The 21,576-nt window shown below is 44.7% G+C and overlaps 1 long non-coding RNA gene across 1 annotated transcript in view; it reads right to left on the reverse strand.

Annotated features, from left to right (window-relative positions):
* Nucleotides 1–548: 548 nt before the first annotated feature.
* LOC139057307 (uncharacterized) overlaps nt 549–21,576 on the reverse strand; it is a 376,778-nt gene continuing 355,750 nt past the window's right edge. Inside the window, exon 4 of the long non-coding RNA XR_011512683.1 lies at nt 549–671. This is a non-coding gene — a long non-coding RNA (uncharacterized lncRNA). The remainder of the gene's footprint in view (nt 672–21,576) is intronic.

A 21,576-nucleotide genomic window follows, 5' to 3' on the forward strand; every position in this document is an offset into this window, starting at 1 on the left:
TCCCATAGAGCCCGCCGCGTTAAATTAAGTCCCAGCAGATAACAGGGGCGGCTCATTCAAAGTGGCGATGGCATAATCACGAAAACAAATGACGATGTCGACACCGTTTAAAATGCGCTACAAGAACTACCTCGCCTTCCTGCCTTCGGTGTTTATATTTTAGCGTGAACAACACGGAGTGTTCACGTTACTGAGTCTTCAGTAGTTAGAAATGTGGCCCTGCCTGATATGAGAAGGACGCTGTGAAAACCTACCCCGAATACGCCTGTAACTTTGGTGCGGGAGTTTAGCGTTCTACAGAGAATCTAGTTTGGAATCTCGCAAGGCGCTACTGTAATCGGGAAAACTAGCTAAGACATCGCCACCGAAACTTCCACTTCGGCTCGAGTCTCTTCATTGGGGACCTCGGGGGCCCATGCAAGTTTACTATAGTCGAGCCGCGCTTGCTGAATGTCGCGGAAATATGACATGACAGACAGCCGTGAAGAAAAGGCGACGAACACACATGCACACATGTGGTCAAGTCCAGTTAAGTCAATGTTTATTTCCGGCCTCGAGTCTGATGTCCTTAGGCAAAAAGGTGTCACAGACATCTTGAGATTGCCCAGATTGCCCTCGCCGTCCTTGCTGTGCGTCTCGTCGTTTAGTAAATTGGGCTGATTCCGGAGACTCTGTAATGAAACGCCATGACTTGGTTGGTCAATCCTGACACCAGGGCATTAAATGTATGCTCGCGAGAGTTTGAATCGGTTTTTTTAACACTGGTCGATCCTGATGTCTGTGAAATCAAAGGAGCGTATGGGAACATACATATAATATCCCATCAGAGTCTCGAGAGTGTAGCGTTTGGACCTTGCTTCTTCCGTCGCGTTTCACTTCGGTATCTCGCCATGCAGACGTAGCGGGTGATCTCTCACAGAGCTGAGCAGATAAAACACGAAGAATATCTGTGGAGTTAGCGTGGAGGGATTTGAACAGGAAGCGCTTACTCAGTGGCCCTTAATTACATAACGGGAGCGCATTAGGCCTTAACACAGACGTGCATAGTACATCAAAGAAGCTTAGCATGCACTGATTCCCAGAGAGCGTGTCACTCGCACGATTTTCTTTAAGTGAACTATAAAAATAAAGAGATTTGGAAAAGTTCCGTTCCCTAAATGCTTATGGTGCATCATGTGTAGTTTTCCTTCTTACAGGATAAAGGAATGACAAACACGAAAGACAGAAAAACAGGATGCGTCTGGATGCAGTTGCTACATTTGAAGCAGAGTGGGACGCTTGTTTCAATCAGCAGGAATACCGCGACACTAAGTCCATGATGACCGCGCTGCAGGGATTGTGTTTCAAGATCATAATCACGGGGTTGATATTCAAGCGACATGGAGTCAACAGCTTTCGCTTCTGACGTTCGCAATTTCCTACCGATCGGCCATATTGCCACCGTCGTGCAGCTCATACAAGAGAAGTATTCGTTCAAGATGAGAGAACATGTTTTTTTCTTTTTGTTGCGAAAGTGAGACAGAAATAAATGTGCTTCTCAGTTCAGCGTTATCTTAAAGTATTACCAGGCGTGGTTGTTTTGCTTTTTTTTGCAGGTGTTCGTTTTCACGGATTGTCAAGTGTTATAAACTTCTCGATCCACGCAAGGCGTACCTACAGTATCCAAAATTTCTTCAATGTGGTCGCCAACTTTATGGCGGAGGAAGCAGATACCAAATCAGATACCGTGCCATCGTGCATGGTATCGTACATTGTGAATGTACGTTAGCCCTAGCGTCATAACACATTCACAATATAACAGCTTTAAAAAAAATTCTGTCAGAATCCATCTCACAATCTATGTCGACGTTAATGCGAGTTTCCTGTTATTATTGTGCTATGTATACTATCCCTTCAATGCTGTTTTATTATAGCCAAATATTGTCCCGCTCGCTCTGTCATTCTATTGTTTATATTTTACTTTGTGAAAATTTCTTGTTGACTGATCTCTCACGTTCAAAAGCCTTCGGTTTGTCTTCTGCACAATTTTTAACACTACATTACTACATGTTAGCGCATTTCTTACATTGTATTTTTTGTATATGTATTCACATATGTATTCTAATTATTGTATAGCCTTTGCGTGTACTCTCTCCCCTTACACAATGCCTCTAGGGGCCTGTAAGGCATCCTTAAATAGAAGAAAATAAAATAAAATACCCAGTGGCGCATATTAATTATTGGTCAGAAATGTTCCCATACGTAGCTTCACATACCTGCATCACATGCAACCGTTTCACATACCCAGGGGCCTAATTTGTCTCTGCGGGCACATACCCAGTGATACATACCCAGTACCCCAAGTTGGCATGATAGAGGTTGGACACCTACGAACATACCGAAGCGTGCGTGAAGTTCCCATGGCATTCTAATAGCAACAACAACAACAAAAAAACTTCACTCTAACTTGGTACGTCGCGAATACTGACTATCTTGATATCTTGATTCTTTTCAAATTTCTATAAAGTACGAAACGGCAAAATTAACCTACCGATGGAATCTGAGACCTTTCTTATTTGCCATATGAGTTCGTGACCTCCACGCCACAATTTTGTTCATAAACCATTCCTTCCCAATTTTTTTCTTACCGAACATGCATGTGTAGCATACCTACCGGGTCAAAATGCCGCAGCCATGCGTCGAATTTCCAATCTCCTCTGTAAACCAAACAGGACAGGTACCCGTAGCTTGTACGCGGCACAGATATCGAGTTGAGAACGCTGCGGAAACGATCAAAAGCGATGCCGAAGCATGGATCCCCCACAGGGGCTCGTGCGCACCCAGGAGGCTTTTGAAACTTCAAGAGCGTATTTGGTTGAAACTCGCGGGCGGTCTTGCGCAGTGCCGCCCAGAATCTCGCGGCCAGATGCGCTTTGCTTGGAGTGCGCACTGTAGCCAATCGCTGACACCACGTGGGGCGGTCACCTCGCAAACGCTGCTGCTCAGTGCTACCCGGAATCTAAAAGCGGGATCCTGGGACATTTTGTAGATTGAACTTCTGTATTACAGGAGTCAAAGAGTATGCTCTGTCACTATATAGCTACCAGTTCCTGAGCCTAGAAGTGTCCGGTTTAGCGGTTTGACGGCTAGCAAGAGTTGGCGTATTAATGTGGCTATTTATGCGCAAGGTTATCACATCTATATTGTAGCCAACATTACTCCATTTCTTCAGTGTAATTCCACTCCTTGATTTATTTCATATTCTTCCTTGAATTTACCTTGGCGCAAGGAAATTATGCGATCAGGTAATGGCGACATATTGCGGATAGTCGAATGGCACCCTTCCGCATTTGCCATGGATGCGCAGGATAAGCTCCTGATATGCAATAAATTATAGTTGCTGCATTATATTCTACTAACTCACACCATACATATTCTGGAGACACTTCATAGTCTAGGTAGGAATTATGGCTGTGAATCACGTGGATGTAATAAAAGGAAAACAGTGGAAGTGGGAATACGCTCCACTGCTTGGTGCAACACAACATAAAGCAGAGTGGAGGCATACATAAGGGGCGGCAAGTGAAAGAAAAATTTTCATTGCATGCAACGGGCATGCAGATTGCTAAGCGGGGTCAGCGATAACCTTAAATTATCCGACAGAAGCCCAGCAAGAAAATGACAACCGTCACAAAAGGTGGATCAAAAATAAGATGCAAGTGCTAGGAGGTAAAATGCGAAGAATAAATGGCAATAATGGTTACGGTTCACCAAGGCGCGTACAAAGCAGAAGCAAAGCAAAGCTGGAGTTAGAATGTTTCGCTGGTAGCGTGTTGATACAGCGTGGTAGCGTGTTTCGTTGGTAGCGCTTGCATCTAAAGATCGTTCGCTTTTCCTGCTGAAAATGATGCGGCTAATATTACGAGAGCGACGGCATTCATCGTAGTGAATAAACAGACTGCGCAGAATTTATAGAAAGAGGTACAGGAAAGAAGCGCAATAATGTAAGTGATTTTAAAGCATTACACAGCCAAGATGAAGCGATGTCTATATTTTTTCGCTGCACATTTTTACGTGGACCGCGTCATTGCAGTTGACTGTAAAAGCTATCAAAATTTTCTATTTATTAAATAATAAAACGTTTATATTAATCAAGCATAAATAATTATAATGGCGTTGCTGAACACAGATGACATAATCTACAACAAATTGTTTACGGCGATGGACATTAGTCTCTATATGATTAATAATAGGTAGACTAGCTAACCAAAAAGAAATGATAAAATGTTTTCAATTAAACGAATTTTGGAGAATGCAGAGCAAGAGCCGTATTTTCTCAATTGCATCGGTGCTACTTAGGCTTCTAACTGAAGGTACTTGAGCGATTAAATATTAATGTTTACATTAGCGAATAAAACACACATACCGATGTCTCCCACCGCAAACAATTTGTTTTGATAAAATATCTATAATCCTTTGTTGCGGTAAATTTATTAAGCAGTCTTCCTTTATTATGCCCGGTGTGGGCAGTTCACTGATTTGCGTTTATCGCTTCTTCCGAAGATGCAGCCAATTCATATTATCGAAATGGCCATACGCCCTCCCAGCAATAGCAAGCAATAAAGAAGAGAGCGAAACAGAAAATGTCGGCAGATACAAAGCGCGCAGAACACCGACATAATCTATTTGGAAAATCGAAAGCTGTTATCTATAAGCCTGCTGCCTCATGCAATCCAAATATAGAATACAATTTTCTTAGCGTTTTGTTTATTTAATTTTTTTGCACATATGCCGTGTCGGGAATTTATTGTAGTTGTTGTTTCTGTTTTCTCATCGGCGGACAGGAAAGCAACCCCATTCTTGGAGGATTCAATAAAAGCGATCTCCTGATCGATCTCTCCAGAAGGTTGCAGTGGCACCCGCAAAAGTACAACAGACTGAGAGGCGGTGTGCTGCTGTTCGAAACAACGAAAAATTGCGCTCTAACGCAGCGCTATTCTTCATGTTTCTCAATTACGCGCTGCAAGTACGGACTACGGTTATACTCGTGGCACGCACACTGCCGCTCAGCAGTTTGGGGTCGATGCATGAAGCTGTCAAATGCACAACAAAAGAAAAACAGAGAGAGAGAGAGAGACAGAAAACAAAAACAAAAGAAGGAATGGAAGTTGCTAACGATAAACGAAAACGCAGAAACAACCAAACTGCATTCGACTGCCTCTGTGGTGAGTAAAAGGCACAGATGCTGCGACACGCATGCGTTTCGATACGTCGTTGTGACAGTATACAGCTGCTCAGTGCCTGCTGTTTCTCGTGAATTGTAAAAACGCGCTTAGTGGAATCAATATGAATGGCCACTTGTGGCGCTGGCAGGTATACTACACATACACAAATACAAAACAAGAAAAAACACATCGCAGGAGGGCAGTCACTGCAGTTGCTGAATTGGTAGAGCACCGCGCACGTAATGCACAAAAATCTCAAGGTGGAAGGCTGTTTTTTTTTTTTCGTACGTTTTCACTTCCCATCTCTTTGTTGTCTCTAGATTTGAACGAATAACTGAGTAAACATCCCCCATGCTTTCCCTGGCTTCATATTCTGTCGGCTTGCATGGTTGTAAGCAGCAATAACTGCGCTCTCACTGTCATCGCTCAATAATCAAGAAAGGCATTTGTGGTGACTTATTCTCCGGAGCTTCTACTTCAGCTACGACGAACACCGCGTAGCAAAGGGCGACAGAACAATTCTTATCAACCGATACTTTTTTAACGACCGCTGAAAAATGATATGACTGTTCTTGTCCTTCGGAGTGCGAGTGACATGACCGCTTATTCTGTTATCATTGATTCTGGCGCGCAGTAGTGGGCGCAGATAGAAAAGAAAAACAAACAGAGACACTTAGGAGAGCTTACGTTTGGGAATCCGAAACCATTATACTCCCTTTAGTGATGTTGTGTGTTGGTCATGCTAGTTCTCCGTATGCGTAGTATACTTCCTTTCCTTCTTTCCGCTCCAGCTTCCCTTCCCACTTCAGGGGATAAAAGCTATCACACGCCCCTAAATAAACGTCTATGTTCGAGCGGTCCGTGCCTCGTAACTGTTCGGGCCGCGCGCAATGGAAATGCTACAAGTGAAATGTTTTCGATTCATGCTTTCGGTTGGGAAGCAGCGCGCTCATTTTGTTCTCTCATAACGTGGCGCTTCCACATACCCATTCGTTGCGCCGTCACGTGACCAATAACGCACGCACCAGGCACGCCTCTAGTCAGCCAGAACCCTGGAGCCACCTTGGCATCGGGGAAGCGTGCTCGACTCGCTCGCTCAGGGAGGTTCTTGAAAACAAGAACTCCCTGAGAAATTTGACGCCAATCCGAGAATTTATGACGTGTTTATTTTTTTTAACTCTTCGCGCCCTCGACCATTTCTGGTACCGTCGCTCGATCACGACGCTGCCAACGCCGTATTTTCACGTAATGGGGCATGTAGCGCTTTCGCATTATTAAACACGAAGAAATCAAGGTAACAAAAAACAATAGGCATGTGTTACAGTGATGGAGCTGCCTCGAGGCCCCCACAGTGCTACTGAACAGGTCTGCGAAACCGTAATTCAGTACGCGGTCTCCGACACACGCGCAGGCACGGATGCGAGACGAATATAAACAGGGAGATAGCTCTGAGCAACGCCAGTATATAAAGCAATACGTGATGCCCAACGTAGGGAAAACATTCCGGACGGGAAACGTTGAACACATTCGGACGCATCCGTAGGGAGGCTGTGGTGGTGGGACCCCTTCAATTTATCTTCCAGTGCCAACGGAGGGACGGGCGTTCTCACTGAGCGAGGTGAGAGAGCGAGCTGTCCGGTAGCCGCGGGCCAAAAGGAAAATTGAATTTAGCCTCCTTCGTCCGCACATTACCCAGCTGTGCCGTAGAACGGAGCCCGCTGCATTCCTGGCGAACCAGAGAAGCCCGAGTCGCGCTCAGCTTATTTTATTTCCTTCGGACAAACTCGGCCCCTTTTTTCCCGCCACTTTTGATCCATATTACTGTCATATGCGTTTAAGGCTGGACAGGTGCCACGGACGCGCCAGCTTCTAACACTTCCTTCATGACGAATGGGATGTTCGCTCGCCTGCAACCGTTACGTTGTGTTTGTGCAACCACTTGTGTAGTCTTTCGGGCAAACACGCCAGAAACGTCGAAGGCATGAGATGGGCTTGCCTTGGGAAATCATCTCTGCGGACACTTAGCTGTGTGCCGGCACGCTTGGCTAAACATCTTGTCTAAATACACAGAGTCCGCCAAACCAAATGGCAATTCATTGCGCAAACTGTAGACGCGCAAATAGCACGAAGGGGTTTAAAATATAAAATTTCATCTCAGACTCTCACTTCCATTTCAATTGTATCATGCACATTATTACGACCGGGAAGTCTCATTTTTATGTCGCCCATAAACTGCGGTTCCGTGTTGGATAAAACTATAACGTCATGAGCAGAAATTATCAACAACGGAACGCATTTCGACCTCCGAGAACAAATACAAAGGCTTAGGTCAAAAGCTGACGGGAGTAGCGTTGTACGCACCATATGGGTTGAGCTGCAGTGGCAGCAAATCCCTTCCTTGCAGCGACAACAAAAGGAGGCACGCGTGGGATTAAACACGTGAGCGGAGACGCAGAGAATGGGAAAAAATTTGAAGGAAGCTTACCGGCTTGTACAAAGACGTGCGGTGAAGCACTCGGTACCATCGAGCGAGCGACGAAGCTGTTTTTGTGTTCCATGGCTTCTGGCCACGAAACTATCCCTCGCCTCTTATTGCGACCAACAATAAAGAGTAGCCGATGAGGCACGTCTTGCCTGTTTGCAACTCTGAATACGCAAACAAAAGTCACCAGATACGCTCCTGGCGTTTTAATAAAAGTATGAGCATGAGTAAGCAATAGTTGCGGCTATTCTGCACGGATTTGGTTCTTCCGCCTGTATCTTAACGATGTGTGTGCTGTGCTATGTGCTCTCTCTCCCTCTCCCCTCCCCATCTTTCATACCCCCCATTCCGCCCTCATGTGTAGGGTAGCAAACCGGTTGAGCTAAACTGGTTAACCTCCCTGCTTTTCCTTCTCCACTTCTTCCTTCCGCTTCTTTAACGAGGCGGCCGTGATGTGTTTCCGGCTCCTTCCAGCAGCAAAAGCAAATTCTTCGAGATCCACATCTGTTACTCAGAGGGAGCCGTATCCGAGGCGTGGATTTGGGTAACACCTATAACAAATACGCAAAAGAAAAAAAAAAGATACTGGGATCTATTTATGAGTTGCTTTTTATTTTATTTTTGCGAGATCATTAAACCTCATGCTCCAGCAGCAAGGTGCACCTTCGTGAGCCTTGTGGCTATCAGAAACGAAGTATAAAAAACTCTGCTTGCCCGCCCTGGTGGCGTACAGTGGTTTGGCGTAGCGCTGCTAAGCACTACGGCCAGGAATCAAATTTAGCCCATGGCAGCCGCGTTTCGATGGGGGCGAAATGCAAAACACACCCCTGTACCTTGAATTGGGTGCCCATTAAAGAACACCTGGTGGTCAAAATTATTGCGGAATAACTTATTATGGCATGCCTCATAACCATATCCCGGTTTTGGCACGTAACAGCCCAAAATAAAGAAGATATGTTTAGCAAAGGGCGCTTCATTCGATTTCATACTTTCCGTTCCCTCTCTTTCTCTCTTTAGTACGTTGGCAGTATGGTCATTTGGATTCCGTGTGGGTAGACAACCAAACACTAGGAAATCGCAGCACTTCATGAATCGTGTGCATTAAGTACTTTCTCAATTTTGATTTTTTTTCCTTCCTGTAGCGGTATCCCAGCAGTACCTACGGTGTTTCGCTGCTGTACTCGAGGTCGTCGGCTCGATACCCGTCGTGACAGTCGCATTTCGATGAAAGCGAAATGCAAAAACGCTCGTATACTTAGATGTAGGTGTACAATCGAACGCAAAAGGCTCCCGGCCCACGGGAGTTGAGAAAAAAATATGTATCTCCGGAGCCTAAAAACGCCTCCTGGTATTCGCATTGCCAGCCTTTACTAATATATGCGAACAACATTGCGATGTACTGTTTTACTGGCTATGGTACGGGCGGCTCGGAAATGCAACGTTTTTCTGTGATGCAACCATTCTCTGTTCCCGCGGCCCGTAAAACTTTGCGATCGGCTGCAAATTTAAAAATGCTAGACGGTCAAAATTAATCCAGAATCCGCCATTATATAGAGGGCATATCGTTGTTTAGGCCCGTAACACCATATAATTTTTTTTAAATTTAATCTTTCTTAGGGCATGTAAGTGATGCACGGGCAGATATATTTATAGCTTGCAATAAGAATTGCGTTAGAAATAGCAAAGATATGATGTTACTATTGAGTTCAAAGTCGAAAACTGTGAAGCATCACCCAAGCTTGCCCTAAAAGGTAAATAAATAAATAAATAAATAAAAGAAAGTTCAAACGAAATACAAATTCAGTTCTCATGACGACTGGACCTCTTTTGTCTCCTTCTTAGAGCACCTTGTTTCCCTGAAAGGAAACTAATAAGCTGCGCTACATTTAAAGCACAAATAACTATAAATATTGTGAGGGCTTATCACAGTTGCTTAGGTGCACGGTGCACGACTACAATTGCAAATTCTGTCCCCATCAGAGTGATAAAAGGACAGTCATTACGAAACAAGACCAGAAGCGGATAAAAAGTGCTACTCGACACTTCAAAGCAAACACGCATGGAGCAAGACGGAGTGTTTTTAGGTGAATTATATAAATTGCCCTTTCTTGTCTACTGCTTTGTCGGCTTTAGTTTTCTGTACAATTTCTGGGCGCTTCTGATAAACTTTCCGGCTGAGTTTTTGTGAGTAGCGGGACATTTACTTGCCTAAAATATGCCCTTGCGTGCACGAAACCCACCTCCTTCATTTTCAGCGATTAGCTTTCCAATATTTCTGCTCCGCATGAGAGGCCGGGCAGGTAATTGAAGTGGTACGCGGTGGCCATGCACAACTGCGTGCCGAGCTGCAAATGCTCTAACCGTGACCGCGCTGATTGATATGGAAGGAAGCCGTAGCAACACGATCTTCATGCTCCATTCTTTTCTTCTTTTTTTTTCATCCAGGCCCGTCGAAGCGTAAACTGAAACGTGCTTTAATCTTTTCTTTTTTGTCCTCGTTTTCGGTATTAGGCTGCCGCGAGGGCGTATCCCGATCAGTCTGCTAATGAGAGCGACATACAATTGAGCTATCGTTCTGACAGGCTTGAAAACCGTGCGTGTTGTAGCCGAACATGTTGTAATGTACCAGCAGTCATTAACCAGGTGACCCCTTTTTCTAGGTGGCTACTGCGGAAACGCATTCCATTGGTGAGTTCGGCAAAAAAAAAATAATACCCGATGATTGCGATACTCCCTAATGCGAAATTTAGGCGCAGCTTTATATGGGTTTTCATTTCGCGTTATAATGGCTGGCGAGGACAATCTGTCTCTTGCGGCACGTCGCAAATGGAACGACAGGCGGCGCGAATGCCTCGGTAATCCGGAGATCGCGAGGGCCAGCGCGCGGGGGGGGGGGGGGGGGGGAGGGGTCAAGCCTGGGCGCGATTCACAGCGGCCGCCGCCGACAGACCTCCCAGAAGAAGCTCGCTAGTCTGGCGCCATCTCGTAGCCATCGTCGGTTTACTGCGCTTTCTTCCTCTCACCCTTTCGCCATACCCTTCTCCTCCACTTTCCGCCACATTGTTCCGCTGCACCCTCCTCCTCCGATTTCCTGCTCGCGTCTTTCATCGCCCTTTGCCTTTCACGTTCGCTCCTTTATCTTTTGCTGCGCTCGTTTCCCCGGTTACGCCGACGCCGACGCTTGCTGCAGGAACGGGCTTCCAAAGAGCTGCGCTCTAAACAAAGGATAACATGCGCGTAAAAGAAGGTGTTTTGCATAGGAACCCTGATAGGCAGAAATAGGGTCGTTAGTTTTTCCTATATTTAGTGCATGAAGCACTCTGCGCAAGCCGTGCCAAGCCATGTATCAGTGTCTTAGTCTTCTGATATTGTAGCTTCTTTTGCGCAAAGTTATGTTCCCGCGCGATAGATTTCTCAGTAATTATGCCCAGTCCTGGCGTTCAAAATAACGTTACGGTCTTTCCACTGTGTCTCTTGCCATCAGGTTCTAAGCAGTACCGCACGCTGGAACAGTAAAGGCGATGTCTTCATCAGTAGAATCATGGTCTTCGCCGCCAACTTCATAGGTTATATTTTCAACCTTTTCCTCAGGGCAGGTAGTAAGGGCATCATCTGAGGTCTCATATTTTTGGCGATGCGAACGAAGCAGTAGTGGCCGCCTGACTTTAACATAGTTGCAAATTCGACATTTGTGATTTGGATCAATTTTCTCGTGACTGTCTAATGGACTTTTTTTTCTTTGCAATAAGAAATTATAGCATAACCATTTCACATGTTTGTTCGGCTTTCTTGTTACATACGACAATATCGTAAGCTAGGTTGTGGTTTCAATCGAAGTTCTGCTTAACCGGAATTCACATAAATAGATGGGTTCCGTTTGACCAAATTTTGCTAAAATTGTGCTTATGGTCGGCCAAACAGAGCTGATGCCTTGTTCCGTTCATCGGATATATTTTATTAGGCGGGTTTCGTTTATCCGGAGTCCACTGTAAACACATTTGCTTCAGAAAAACCGTGTGCTGGGCGTTTTGGTAATCTATACACGGAGCTACAGCGCGAAATTTCACATAACGAAAAAGGAGACAATGCGTACAAAGCGCTGAACTATCAATGGTGAATTCTTATTAAATGCACATGAATAAATTTGAAACATTAGACATATAAAGTTCAACGACAGATAATTACTCCTATGCTTTCCTTGGCTTCACGGCGTGTTGACTTTATGTGGTCGAGGTTACCGAAAATTGAGCCTGCCTGTTTCTCTTCCTCTCGGTTTTTTGTGCTGTGTAATTTCGCACTATAATTCCAAGTACAATAGCGTACGCTAAGCGGCCGTACAGTGGTGAACACAGTTGCCTGTTGTCGAATTTGAGCTCTGAGGTGAAGTCCGTCGGATATTTGTGCATGTATTCCCTTGCACTCGAGACTAATGAGTGACTCGTGCTCGAGTAGACTCGAAAATACATTCTCGCCGCGTGCCTAATCTGATTGGACGCGAACATTTTGCTAGAAGTGTGGACGACATCATTCGATAAGTTTCAGATACCGTAGGCACGTCTCGTGCGGCACGATAATTTGATAGTAGCGATGATGCGGTGAAAAACGAGAACCGGCAAAAAAAGTAAAAAAACTTTCGCGTTACAAATATTGGGTCCCCATTAACAGACCGAGTCTCTCTCGTGCCACTCTTCACAAGCGCTACTATTCTGCCGGGAAGTGTCAATTTCACTAATGGCGCGTTTCAGCGAGTGAACAGGAGCAATGAAAAGCGTCCCCAGAGCGCTCTCTCAAGAGTATACCTGCGTGTCGATGGAGGAGCGGGAGCGCTCTGATCCAATGGCATAACAAAGAGCCGTTTTGCGACGCGCGAGCCGTTCGAGCGGCCCCCGTTCGAAAAATGGAGTGCGATGGAAGTCGCGGGAGCGGACACGTTATACTATTTCATCTAGGTCAGGTTTCCGTCGTTTTGGTTCGTTGTGCGGCAGCAACGGATGCTGGGAACCGAAGTTCGCGCGATAATCGCCGCGGCAAGGTGAACATTCTGGTCACGTGATACACACCCACCCACGCACCTGCTCTCGGAGCGCATGGAGCGTTTTGATGGCGGAGCGAGCAGTCGCACTCTCGTGACGCTATACTCCTCTACTCCTCTCCGCTCCTTGCCTCCGCTCCTGTTCTGCCAATGGAATGCGCCGTAGGCAGCCGACGGCAGGCGCACTCCCGCCAGGGGGCAGATCAGTGAGACCTTGTGTTGGCTTTGTGTTGCAGTTGCGCTCGCGCGGTCATTCTATTCAAAGTGAGCCAGATGATCATCGAACACGATGAACCACTGTGCGTCCATTATATGCCAAAATTAGCCAAAGTGGTTAGTGCCTTCGTTGGGTCGAACCAGCAATCATTCGTATATAATTATGCCGTTCATTTTATGCAGGGCAAATAGACCACCGAACGCACGTGAACACACTTTCAATCGATTAGTGTCACTCAGCTGTAGCCTACCAAGAATATACGCACTTTGTGCTGCCCTAGCTACCACTGTGCACTGCCTGGCTACGTAACAAGGATTGCTCAAGCATTTGTTGAGCAAATAAATAGCCACGTTTAGTTATCAGATGCAGAAATCACCCCCTTGACGACGTACGCATTCTAAACAGTAGTGCCTTTCAAGCAGTATAAAAAGAACGCACCGTAAAAACGTTTGTGATCTGAATTCTGCGAACTGATTGGCGAAGGTTGTATCAGTACCAGAGCTCATTTGCGACAACGTATTGAGGTAAGTGACTGAATGACTGTTAACCTAGTTCACTTCAAATAGAGTGATTCGCCACAAAATGATCTGCGCCGACTCGGTGAGAAGAAACTGACGCTATAAGTTAGGGCGAAAATAGTAACTTGCTCGTAAAACACACGCCAGGAGCATACTCGCTGTAAGCACGTCGCCTGAAAATGTGGTTGTTAATATAAAATATTTCACGAGTTAACCAGGGCTCTCTCTCTTCTCTCTCTCTCTCGCTATCTTTTTAATAGACCATGCTAAATAGCTTTAGTGTTCTTGCATTAATCGTAAAAAGCGTAGTATATATATATATATATACATATATATATATATATATATATATATATATATATATATATATATATATATATATATATATACATATATATATATATCTGTTGAGACACCAGCCGTACCAGGAGCACACAGCAGCCACCAGACAACCACGCCAAACCTGGGATAGCAGGTAAAGAAAGGTTCGAATCGCTTTAAAACAGATGCATATACGCTTGAAACCGGCGCAAAATCAGGCTAGAACTATTGGAATTTACACCAAGCTTAGCGGTTCAACCGTACTGCCATGCCCATTCTATGTGCGTAACTGTCCGTCCTCGCAGAATAGGTTTGTAAGGGCACCATCCAATGGCATTCTGTGAGGTTCCCCGTGTACGCCTATTTGCTGTAATAAATAAATAAATAAATAAATAAATAAATAAATAAATAAATAAATAAATAAACCGTTTCCCAGTTTGAGACTAACGCTTATTTAACAACGCAAAATTGCCCATAAGGACAAAGTTACCGTTTAAATGCGTCAAATTGTAAGATTTATACACCCTTCTGTTACAAAGAATGTCCACGAGCACAGTAGTTCGTGGTTCCTGAGGGTCATGGTGGCACCCATAGTATGGAGTCGGCCGTTGACATGGTAAAACAACCGATGCAACGTGCCCTGTGCTATCGGTCCATACAGAAGCTGTGGTGCTGAGCACCTGCGCAGTGGTTTGCGCTAAGCCCGGCACTGGTTTGCAATATACCAGGGACCCGACAAATGCACAAGGCATTGTCCAGCAGCCAGCCTTCCAAAAGTGAAGGGAAAAGGCAAGGAAAGCTTCGCTTTAAAACTGGAAATAAAGAAAGAAATCACGTCCAGATGACTGCAAGAGGTCAGCGGTGCAGCCTACACCAGTAGTTTTTCTTTCTTTAAAATCAGGCAACTAAACCTCCGAGCACCGAGTGCAAGCTGCCTGTTGATGTTGAACACGTGCTGTTCTGCTGTCACCGCTATACCGTCGCACGGTTATATAGCAGCATAAACTTCACTCAGTATACGAAGACAAATGCGGACTAACAATTTCCTAGTGTTTCCCGGGGCCTTGGGACAAAAGTGAGGATGCAGTCTGGGCAACGAAGGCACTTCTGTTACACTGTCGCACACGAAATAATCAGTTGGCTCAAGTAGCAAGGCATAGTGCACAGCGCCCGGGAACTAACATTCACGGGAACACGTGCCGCGTACAGTGCACAGTTGCTAGCACTGCATCGTCTCAGTGGCATTGCGTCGTCATAGTGGCTCGCAGCGTTCGTATCGTCAGTTGGTGGAACACATCTTTTTTCCTAACCATTTCTCCCGCATAGCAACATACCAAGCAGTTTCAGTAGGCAGGATGAGGCGAGCGGGATCCCCAAGCACACGCATACCCCCACTGTCACTACGCCCCGAAAACCAGATACGTGCCGGAGGCGACAGCAGACGACCGCAGTTTCACGCCATCCTCTGTAGCGTCGTCATGCAAGAGCCGTCGTTGTATTGGCAGTCGCTGTCACGTCACAGACGCTGCTACACGAAACCCCGATCTCGACATTCCGGTGACTTCTTGTCCTGCGTTTCCCGTAGCAAGGAGACCCTGATCCACTCGTTCATCTATCAAGGAGGCGTAGGGTGGCAGTCGGGATATCCGAGGCAAGCAAGTGCCGGAAATAAGCTCGGTAGATGGATGGGCTGCCCACTAGAGGATAGGGTCTTATTCGGACCGCGTGGAACTGACCTGGGCTGAACGTGGAGTGTCAGAACGCAGTTCGCGCATCTGACGATGATGACGACGATTATGATGATGAGCCTTCAAGATATGGTACGTGCACAGAGCACAAGATGGACTAATAGTCGGGGTGTTTGAACGCACTGATATATATAGGAACGAATGAGTAACTGGAAAAGTTGGAAAATCTTGGAAGAAAATATTATTTATTAGAGAATGATAACTAAGTTGTCGTTGTCGTTACCGTTGTCATCGTTTGTCGTCTTTTTAACGTAGCATGCATCCATGAGGAAAGATTGTCCAAGTTGTTGTCCCGATTGGTCGGGACGCATATCCACACAGAGGGATATTGGCTACGAATCTGATTGTTGTTGTTGTTGTTGTTGTTGTTTCAAAACATGGTTCGTAGCATCGGGTGGGTAAATTAAGCGCCAAGTTATTTTGTTGTCATTTCGTCTTTATCGCAGCCCCCTTGCAAATATTTCTACTTTTTTCCTTTCTAATTCTTTCTTGCAAGTTTTCTAAATCAACTTAAAGAAAATGTTTGTGCATTTAGTTGAAGCTTACTCTTGATAGCGCACAGAAAGCGCTAACACAGATGAAGATAAGGTAATGAACGCATAAGACGGCCCTATTCATTTTCCTGCACTTAACGCTGTTTTAAAGTGCTGCTCATCCATCAGTGTATTAATTATGGCATAGAATGTTCTCGCAAGAAATATGACAGTAGATTTTCCACTCTGCTAATGCTGTCTGTCTTTACTATACGGCAGCCTTTCCGGTATGCACATAGCTAGAAACACTTCTCCTCCGACTTCTTTCGACGCTAAAGCTATGCAAGACTGTTTCTTTTAGGATGATTATGATTGCTCTTAAACAATCAATGATAAATATACCGAAAATACTTTTTTCATGACCTCTCGGTACAATTGTGACAACAGCGAGGTCGTCAGTGGCGTAACGGAAAAGTGAACACAATTTTGATCTTTTAGATGCTGTAGCCGTAAAACTCAGAAAGCCTATGCATGTACAAACGGGCTGCTTTCTTTTATTTTCCTTAATGATGTTAGAGAAAACGAACTCGGGACCAAAGCGAGAACATCAGCGAACAGCTAGCCAAAAAAAAGAAACATCACGGCCGAACTCGTCTCACAATGACTGTCGATCATAGTGCGATTAGCATTCGAGCTATATAGGTAGCGACACACCTATTTCTCAAGACATCTGCATGGAACGTCTGTACTGGTTTTTCTAAACCTCCGCTGCATCGGCTATATGCGACATAACCCGGTATCGTCCCACTCTGCTGTCGCATTCGCTTGCCTAAGTAGCCCATTTGCATGGGGGCATGACGACGACTGTATGACACCGACATTGCGACGACGATGGAACGACGAAGGTGGCATGACGACCACGGCATAAGGACACTGAGATGACAATTCTTGAATGATGATGATGACGATGATGATGATGTAACGATGTTGCTCTGTTGGTGCTTCCTTTCGTCTCCCAGCAACGTCAAAATGATCTGTCAAAATTTTCTACCCGGAGAGGAAAGGCATAGCACACAGCCACACTCGGTAAAATATGATGATCCGGAGCATTTAATCTATATTGACGAGTAAGGACGCGTGAAAGTACATCCTTCAACAAAAATTATGCCACCCATTGTGTTTACTGGTGGGAAATCATATGAATAGAACGTGTTATGACACGCGAAGTTGACGAGGACTCTGAAAAATGCTGAAGAGTCCAATAAAATACTAAAATTCAACCGAACTGCAAGAGCCACCGCTTTGAATGTTTCCGGTGACAAGTACAGCGTACGAGAGCTACAAGAAAAGTACTCGAAAGTTCTGAGATTCACAAACAAATTACGATGCCGCGACTATAAGGTTTGTATTTGGTTAAGTCACACAAAAATTACAAACGCCAGAAAATTTCCACGCTTTCATTAGCAAAACTTTCCTCTCAGAAATGCGGTGTTAACAATACCATATATGTCAGAGAAGCAGTCGTATCGAAACATGATTAGTGTATGTAAGTAAGCGTAAAATAGCGTGTGGGGGGGGGAACTAACTTAATAAAATTTGGGAGTATTACATTCCAAAACCGAGATCTCATCATGAGGCACCCAGTAGTTGAGGACTCCAGATTAATTTCGACCACCTGGATATTTTTATTGTGCACTTAAATCAAGCACACAGTTTCTCTCTCCGTTAAGGATCGAAGCCACCGTCGTTGGGCTCGAACCTGCGACCTCAAGCTCAGCAACCCAACGCCACAGCAACTAAGCTACTATGGCGTGTTCCCGACAAGGAAGAAAGAACGGCATGAGCCTTGTTGTATCGAAAAACAAACAGATAACAACGAAGAAAACACGCTTCATTGCAACGGCCCAGATTTGTGAACCATGTAGAAAGCGTAATGCGAGGGCGATAAAGAAGAAATAATTTGATGCCCCATAGTAGCGCAATGCTGAGAAAAGCGCACTTTCTTCTTAACGGCCCCGCTTAACGACCTTAATGCTGCCGTTTACGCCGAAAACTCGGGGACGTTGAAGAAGCACACGCACTTCGAGAGAGCAGCGGAGTGGTTCGCCAAAAACTTCTGAATTATGGGCGTCGTAATTTTCCACCAGAAGTAAGAGGCATTAGGTTGCTTAATGGGGCCACGTCAACAAGAGGCACGCTGGGTGGTCGCAAGAGCAACTCCTCGCTAAACAAGCAAATTACTGTTGCTTTTGGTAGCGGTGATTGTATCAGTATAGCATCAATGCTGTTATATAGTTATAGCGGCATAATACTACCGTAATGGTGATACAAGTAGTAGCAGCTTGTAGTAGCGGTATTAGGGCACGGTAGTATACAGCGAACACAACCCCATGAACAAACGGTGGAGGGCGTCCGTCTAAAACGAGCGTGTAAACTTAGGCGAGCTGGTGGACAGCAGTGCAAAGGTTAGAGCGAGATACCTAAAAGAGCTTGCAGCACAAGGCGCTGAACCAACGTTAACTTTCAGTTTGCTCGCGGCCTCGTCTTGTCTGTCGCTTCTTTGTTTTATTTTATGCTTATCGTGGTTTTTAAGTATTGAAAACAGTGTACGCTGAAAAAAAAATGTAGCATTTAATTTTCATCAGATATTTTATGGCTATTCCGCCTTGTATATGATCTCGAAGAGTTATAGGCAGTATAAGGAGACTTCATTAGATGGCGCTAGTCTGTGCCCCTGGTTCCTCTCAAGAGTAGTTCAGGGATGGTTTAGACAACGTTAGTACTTGCATAAAGCTTACACGAGCCAAGACAAAGTGTTCAAGGGAGAGGACATGCTCTTCGCGAGAGATGATCAACGATAAAACTGGCTTACGTATTTACATGGCGTAAACGGGAAACAGGTGTTATTGCCACCGCAAGACGCATCCTCAAGATGCAGTCCTTCAGATTATCATGTCCAGGTATGAACTTGTTTGTTTCTAAAGCCTTGTTTTCGTCAGCGTGCTACCTATATCAGTGTCAGTCAATGAATGATTATCCAAAGAGAACTGCGGTGCACGATATCGCTAATGTGTGCCACCTTTGCAGGAAACTCTTATAGTCTGCCGTGCTCTGTCTGAATTTCTTTTTTTCAGGTTACCTTCTGTCCTCATCCCAGTGTATCCAAGTTGTCTAATAGTTTGGGCCACTAGGTTGTGCCGGCTGTTGTCTTTTCCGAGCAGACAACATGGGCCACTGGCTTTGTGCCCGTATAGACAACTTGCTGCACGCTGCTGTCTGACCTCATCGAAAACTTTGGTCACTTGGCGCATACCACAGGATATGTTCCCCTACAGTCCACAGACGCTCCATAATTACATAAGATGAATCGTTAAGATCTGTACCAATAGTGAATTTGCCATCATGAAATTAGATATGTAACCCAACTTAAATGCTAATCGCAATGACGTAGATGACCATCCCCAAAGTACGCGTTCTGCATGATTTTTGATCTTGAACTCAATTTCAGTACCATATGCATCGTTTCCTCTCTGAACCCTGCCATCATTTTCCATTCGTATTACAATGTTTCTCTATTTATCTGAGTAGCATTATATGCACTGTTAGAGCAGTTTTATTACGATTAGCCATCAGGATACTTCACGGGCTTTCCGGGCCTATGTATGTACGTATGTACGTATGTATGCACGTATGTATGTGAGTACGTGTATTTGACCGACCGACCGACGGCACAAGGAAATCTTATAGCTGGGATGTTCGGACAGCCGCCATTCCTTGACGAACTAAGCATGAAACACACAGGCAGAACAAAAACAAACACAGATGTTACCCGCTCTAACAACATTTACAAAATGTGCGAGAAAGTGCATCGGCAGTCGCCTTCTATGTTGCAAATATTGGGTTCTGAGTTGTTTTTTTACTTATTACATCAGCATTTCAGGAAATGCATCTGAACTGATGTCAGTGTCACGTTCACGCCAAGAAACAAGCATTTGAACAATGTTTCATTTGGCCTTGCTAGCTGATTACCAGCATCGAAAAATAAACGCAGGCAATGAAAAAAGCAACAAAGCTTCCGAAAGTTTGAAAAGTAACTCCGGCGAACAAGTAACTCTGATGCTCTGTGGAGCTGTGTCCTCAAGAACAGATGTTGTTGCGTTAAAAATTATATGTCCTGTACTTTCTGGAGGGCCTGCAGTCTGAGATGCTCACTCGCCTTGTGGAGCATTCGCTAAGTTTCGGTGCTTGCGGTGACACAAATAAGATTTATGAAAGCCTCTCGTATTGACGAGCCCGGCGTTTATTCCTCGACTTTGATGAACACCTATCGTCCTTTCATACTAAGCGACATGCTAAGTGGTAGCCGTCATAAGGATGCCCGTATAGGTTCCAGAATTACTAATCTACATAAGTTAGCCATTGTTCATGCTACAAACACGATTATAAACTTCAGCTGGAGCTCTTGAGATATTTTTCTGCATAACGGCGAGAAGTGCACGCAAGCCCTATGCACAGCTGAAAATAGTGTAAACTCTGCCTACATTTTTTTTTGCTTTTTTCGTCCTAGTAACTGCAAAATTACAGTGTTTTGTCACAATCTCCGCATCTCTTCTCTTAGTTGTGACCGACCTTTCTCTTTCTGAATTGAGGTTCTAAAATAAACAAGGTCAGCAAGCTAGATTGCGGGGCCTAGATGAAAAAAAATTTCGTTTCTCGCCACTTTCATAACGATCAACAAATTTGGTCTTATTTTATTCTTTATTTCTTTATTCAAGAATTACCCCGCATTGCCCGAAGGCGTTATAGCAGGGGAGTTACAGGAGGGAAAAAAACAAATCTTCATTCGTACAGCACACTTGCTCTTCACACAGCTGATTCCACTCCACAATAGTTTTCACAAAAAAGGAATCCGCAAACAAGTGCGTCCTGGCACGGTATTCGCGGATTTTAAGTGAATGGTCATTACGCCTAGAAATATAATGTGGTTCTTTCAAGTAGCTTTTACTGCTAATTCCAGTCTTATTATTAAATATGAGGTATAAAAATTTCAGTCTCAACTTTTTCCGCCGAGAGGAAAGCAGCTCCCAATTCAATTCAAGTTTCATTTCAGTACAACTTTCTCTCCGCCCATACCGCCCCAGGACGAACCTAGCAGCTCGGTTTTGAATTCTTTCCAGCTTATCAATCAAGTTTTTCTGCACGGGGTCCCAGACGGCACAGGCGTATTCCAAAATTGGTCTAACACATGTTAGGTAAGCAGTTTTCTTTAGGTTCGGCTGTGAACATTTCAAGTTCCTCTGAATAAAATTGAGTGCCCTACCAGCTTTTACAATGACGTCATCTACATGAGCAGACCATGAACAGTCGGATAAGAGCGTCACACCTAGATACTTGTATAAAGGTTCGTTTTTTATCAGGGTATTATTTATCTGGTAAAGATTTACAATCCGCTTCTTCTTTCTTGTAAAACATACATGAACACACTTTTTTAAATTCAAATTCATCTTCCATGTGGAACACCAAGTATTAATACATTCTAAGTCAGATTGTAACATGGCAGCATCTTGTTCACTCTTAATCT

This window comes from Dermacentor albipictus, chromosome 3 (genome assembly GCF_038994185.2).
Source record: "Dermacentor albipictus isolate Rhodes 1998 colony chromosome 3, USDA_Dalb.pri_finalv2, whole genome shotgun sequence".
Lineage (NCBI taxonomy): Eukaryota > Metazoa > Arthropoda > Arachnida > Ixodida > Ixodidae > Dermacentor > Dermacentor albipictus.